The sequence below is a fragment of the Sander lucioperca genome, chromosome 19 (assembly GCF_008315115.2).
Source record: "Sander lucioperca isolate FBNREF2018 chromosome 19, SLUC_FBN_1.2, whole genome shotgun sequence".
Taxonomy (NCBI): domain Eukaryota; kingdom Metazoa; phylum Chordata; class Actinopteri; order Perciformes; family Percidae; genus Sander; species Sander lucioperca.
The window spans coordinates 472,428-478,427 of NC_050191.1; the positions used below are offsets into that span (position 1 = coordinate 472,428).

Genomic DNA, 6,000 nt, shown 5'->3' on the forward strand with positions numbered 1-6,000 from the left:
GATCAGCAGATGAAGGAATTATTGCATAACATGTTCCATACTTTCAGTAAGTCAGATGGTGACAATTGGACTAAAGTATCTCCTTGACAACTGAGCAAAGTTCATCCACAAAGGACAACCCTCTCCAATAAAAATGACGTTCCCATACAACAAAACTGCATTCTCAATTTTGTTTCGAGGGAAATATATTTTCCAGCGACCTGTGCATATGTGACATGGTCGCTGTTTTAAATACATGGTTAAAGGTCCAATATGTACTGACAGCTAGCATTTAAAATGGTTACTGCTGTCCAAATTCAAAATACTTGAGAGTCCTTTCCCCTGGCCCCTCCAGGGAGCGGAGTTGCTAGATGCTGCTATGTTTACGGTTATAAAAAGCCTGTGCTCTCGCGGAGCTCTGTACCCGGCTGACAGTCACCTTTTATCGGCTAAACAACAACAACAACAACCGCTAAAAAGACCGCAACATTGCGAAGCGTTGTGCCCGACTGACAGCCACCCTTTCTCGGCTTAACGTCACTGCTACAGCCGGTAAAAAGTCTGCGACCTTGCAGTCGTCTGTACCCAGGTCACAGTCAACGTCTGTCGGCTACGGCAGCTGAACAGAAGTGGGGGAAGAATTTTGGTACTACTACTTTCTAGATACCGTTATACAGCTTGTCTATACACTGTTTTTATTTTATTTAACCTTTATTTATACAGGTAATCTCATTGAGACACATGGTCTAATTCTCAAGAGAGACCTGTTATTACACATTATGGTTGCATGCCAGTTTGTAACAAAGTGGGAATCATATTGTCCAACATATCATAACCTTGAAGCTGGCAATAGTAACGTTAGCCACAAGAATATTCCATAACATACATTGCAGAGCGACTTGTAGAGAACATAAGCTGTGTCCCAATCCAACAATTCAGGCTACATGGTTGTTTGCCAAAGTTTAAATGCATGTTTCCATTGTTAGGAAGTCAAACTTGCGGTTTCTGTCCGTCAAGGTGGTTGTAAGCATCTGTGGCTCGCTGTTAACGTTATTAGTTAGCATGTGTTGGCATTCATGATCAGTTTTTTTGCGAGTAACTAACTTGAGTACTCTATTAATTATATATTAATATAATTTAATGCGAGCACATGAATGTTGAAATGACTGAAAATGCGTGTCCCTACTACGTTAGCTGTGATAGAAATCAATGAAGCTCAACGCTTACCTGTTTAGGAGGAAATTAGCCAACTCAGCGTCCTTTTGGACTCTAAGCTGTCTCCATCTTTTAAATGCATCTCCAATATTTAGGGTCCGAGCGCCGAAAGCGAAACTGAAGGAATTATTATTAATTTCCCGGCAAATTAATTGGCTTTTTGAGGGGCTTAACATATTCAAAAACTCACCAAAATTGGCGGTCGCATCAAGTCTGGTGAAAATGTACGCATTTTAAGGGTTTCGGGAATAGGCACATAAAAATGGCTCGCTAGCGCCTTCTACAATGTTAAAGAAATTGAGCCCCTGCAGTACGTTTAACGTAGACTCACGAACGTTGGTACACATATGTAACATGTCAACATGTACAAAAAACGTCATTGGAGCCATACCCTAAACCCAACAGGAAGTCCGCCATTTTGAATTGAATGTTCGAAATTAGTATGATTTTGACTATTTCCACATGTTGTACTTTAACGAACTCCTCCTAGAGATTTCATCCGATCAACTTCAAATTTGGTCTGTACCATCTTAAGACATTAAAGATGAAAAGTTGTTAAAAGAAAAACTTTTCGTCATAGGGCATGGCCGTGTTGCGGGTCGGCCATTTTGTGTGTTTCGCCATCGAAACAGGAAGTGGGTGTAACTCGAGTTTACATTGTCCAATTGGCTCGAAACTTTTCAGGATTCATAAGAGTCCATCCGTGAGGACAAATAAAGGCAGATATTTACTCAGTTATAGCGCCCCCTAGTGGCAACAGGAAGTAGGCCTAAAAGTCAAGGTGCTATACTTTAACAAACTCCTCCTGGAGATTTCATCCGATGGACTTCAAATTTGGTCTGTACCATCTCAACACCTTAAAGATGAAAAGTTATTAAAAGAAAAACTTTTCGTCAAATGGTGTGGCTGTGGAGTGGCCGCAATTTTGAGTGTTTACGATGAATGAAGAAGTTATTGTAACTTGAGTGTACGTTGTCGTATCGCCCGAACTTTCTCACGATTGACAAGGGTCCAGGCCTGAGGACATATACAGGCCAAAATTGACTTTTGGTCATAGCTGGCAACAGGAAATGTACCTTATATGACAAACATCATCCGATTTACATGAAACTTAGAATGTGTGGTCGACATGTGATACTGAGCCACCCCCTATACTTTCACCACGGCCACTTACTCAGGCCACACCCCTTTCATAATATTTGAACCGTTTAAGGTAGAGTCATATGTGAGGTGTCATTGAACTCAGCAGAGAATTCATTTTTAATTGGTGATGGTTTGACCCAACCCCTATGCTTTGGCCACGCCCCCTTTCACAGCTAATGAACTGTATGACGTAGAGTCTTGTGTGAGGTATCATTGAACTCAGCAGGAAGTTCTGCACAAATGCACGGTCGCAAGGAGCGGCGTCCGCAAGTAACCCTGACGCGTGCAGAGGCGCGAGGGCCCGTCCATCGCTGCTTGCAGCTTTAATTACCCTTGTTTTACCACGTCTCTGGTCATGCAACTGTTTAGAAAGATGCCAAGTTTTTTTTTAAGGTTGGGTAGAATGAATCTATCTCTGTTAATCCAGTTTGTTTGGTTGCTGCTACCATCGCTGCAGCCAGTTTTTTTTGCGTGTTTGCGTTCATGTCTGGCAACCCCGGTGTCAAAATGGGCAGTTGACAACAACACAAAGGCCAAAATAAAAACGTCACGAATGGAAATTTCAAAGGAGAAAATACTTGTCAGAGAAAATAGTATTTCAACCTAGCATGTCTCTTTAATATCTGATGACATATTGTGGTCATTTTTTGATTAAATACAATAAATATATTACATATTGGACCTCAAACATTGTGAATTGAAGCAAAACTACTTGGTTAGGTTTTGACAACAAAACTTTAAAAAAGATCATGGATTGGGTTAAAATAAGTGTTAGTTTGAGTCATTTAAGTATGTACAGACGTAAGTTAACTACACTATGTACTTGATGTAGGTTAAGTATGTTATGTAAAGTGTCAGTTTTTCATGAAATGCCCTGAAATTCTGCTATACATACAATGAAAAATGCAAATGGTTGTTTGTATTGATTGCATTAACCATGTTTCAAATTTTTAAATTGAATTACTCTTGTCTCTAGACAATGTGGTTTCCAAAGTGGGGGTTTGAAGATAAATCTGTTTCAAAATGTTTCTTATTTCAGACTTTACTCTATTTTTGTTTCCAGGTGAATCACTTTACCTCAGGCCTCTAACACTTTAAATAAAGCAAGGGAAAATAATCACTCTTTGTTTGAACTGAGTTAATTGGTTCCAATTATTTACCGTGTGCTTTAACAGTTATCTCTGAATGTTGGTGTGGACAGGAAGGTCTGAAAATTGAACTGATATTTTCTTTATTATTTTGTTTGTTTTGGAAATTGCTGCTAGTAATGTACTGTATATGTGCTGGTTTGTGTTCATGTGTAAGACCAGGCAGTTGTAGTTACTTATGTCTGTGTAACCCCCTGTTCTCTGTCCTGTAGTTATAGACTAATGTGTCCTAACCTTCTATTCTCTATCCTGCATGTGTCCAGGCCTCCATGGTGGGCTCAGGGATCTTCTAACAACTGGTTGTGGAGCTCAGTACTGTAGCCGCCTCCGCAGCCAACACGTCAAACCCACCTGATCATATATCCACTTGGCTACTCCCACTCCCACCTCACCTTGCCCGAGCCTGCACGTGTAGAGGATCGCATGGAAGCACCAGGTCGCTCAAAACTTTAACAATAAACGGAACAGAAACTTGGAGCTTTACGGCTGCATGGAAAATATAAGGACAAAGGACTTCATAGTGAAGAGAAGCAGTTTGACACATCGCCATTTCGTTTGAATTATTTATTTATTTTTCTACAACAGCGGACCACGGGAAAGACAACTTTTTACCTTTTTCCCATTTTTCAACTAAAGCTTTACCTTCGCAAATAAAATTGTAGAAAACACACACACGCACACACACACACACACACACACACACACACACACACACACAACCTCTCTTTACAGGAAAACAAAACAAAAAACACTGTGAATATTTTTGAATTGTGCTAGATTTGTGCTCTTTATTTGGCTGTTTCTATTTATGTTTGTGCTTGTGATCACTAGAGGAGTGAGCTTGTACCACTGACATGTTTTTTTTTTTTAAATCCCAACTTTAATCAAAATGTTTAAAGAAAAAAAACTGTACATTTTTGTTTCTGTTTTCAATGCACTGCATCTCTTTCCTTTTACTTGTGTTCTTATAAATTGGAACTGAAACCTTTTTTGACAATGTTTTGAATAGTTTTTAGCACCAAAACACAGAGAAGTCTGCACTAAAATCAAATAAAGAAGCTTAAATGAGGAAGACAAAAAAAGGATTGAGCAAAGTGATTTAATGTGAAGAGCAGATCTGCCATCCTGATTGTTTCCGTTATGCTATTTTCCTGCGTGCTCACTTTAAAATCCGATGGCGAAAGGTCAGTGTAGGCGTTGGAGAAAATGGTTCAAGCAACGACATTAGTTGGTGGTGCAGGTCACGTAGCAAGCACTGGTTCGATATGAGACGGGATTGCAGTTGTCTCGCGTTATTCGATTGATGGTGACAGGAATGATGGATGGCCTGGCTGCAAAATTCAGAGCGAAGTCGGAGGCTGCAGCGGCGGTCAGCTTTTACTAAATGTTGTTTCTATGTATAGTCTATAGGGCTACTGCTGGGATGGTTGGATGCATATGTGTGAGTATGTCTCTGACAGGAAGACAAAAATATGTAGACACATGTAAAATGAAAAACATTGTTTCCTAAAAAAAAAAAAAAAAAAAAAAAAGAAATTCGTTTTCAATGAAACACTGATGTTTTTTTACTGTCGGTTCCAGGGTAGGCCTACATTTGCATCACAGGAGAAACATAAAAAATACAAAACCTACGACTTATGTAAGCTATGTAAATGTATAAACAAAGGCATCGCAGCACCTTTTCATTTATCACTGTCAGCCTGTAACGATCCTCTGCGGTTTGTATTGACGAGGAAAGCAGCAGCCAGAGAAGACTGTTAGAGCTGGAGATGGCCGTAATGCGCCTTTATAATTATTGATAGAAATTCATTTTAATCTTTAACAATCGACCGAAATTATAAAGCGCTTCATCCGTCCATACAATCCGCAGGATTTCGCTTTATACACTGTGGAAACAATTGTTTAGGCCTATACAATAGCCTGTATTATTATTATTATTATTATTATTATTATTATATTATTATTATTATTATTATTATTATAATAGCCTACTGGTCATATTTTATTAAATCCGAAAAGTGAGTTTTACAGTCCCTATTCTTCCGGCAAGTGCTGTCATACTGTCATCGAATAAAACAACCACTTTAAATTTTTAACTAGGCTAACTATAGTCATCGTTTTTTTGTCACATTGAGCAAATTACTTATTGCCTTAAATAGACTTCTTGCTAAAAGCACATAATGTTTAGGGCCAAATAAGTCTGACCTGCGGGCCTGGGTGTGTACCGGGCCTCTTTGCGTTTCAAATCCTATTCCACTCTGGCTCTTTAGATTGTAAAATCTAAAAGAAAAAAGAAAAAGAAAAATAGTTTTCTCCTACCGATATTTCCTGAGTGAAAAAAATAAGAAACAGATAGCCTAATGCAAACGAAAACTACTTGGTTAGGTTTTGACAACAAAACTTTAAAAAAAGATCATGGATTGGGTTAAAATAAGTGTTAGTTTGAGTCATTTAAGTATGAACAGACGTAAGTTAACTACACTATGTACTTGATGTAGGTTAAGTATGTTATGTA

At 38.8% G+C, this 6,000-nt stretch overlaps 1 protein-coding gene across 1 annotated transcript in view; it reads left to right on the forward strand.

Moving 5' to 3' along the window:
* The window catches only part of meis2b (Meis homeobox 2b), a 37,791-nt gene extending 32,220 nt beyond the window's left edge, over positions 1–5,571 (forward strand). The window contains exon 13 of the mRNA XM_031300188.2: positions 3,749–5,571. The gene's annotated coding sequence lies outside the window, so the exon portion shown is untranslated. The remainder of the gene's footprint in view (positions 1–3,748) is intronic.
* Positions 5,572–6,000: the final 429 nt, after the last annotated feature.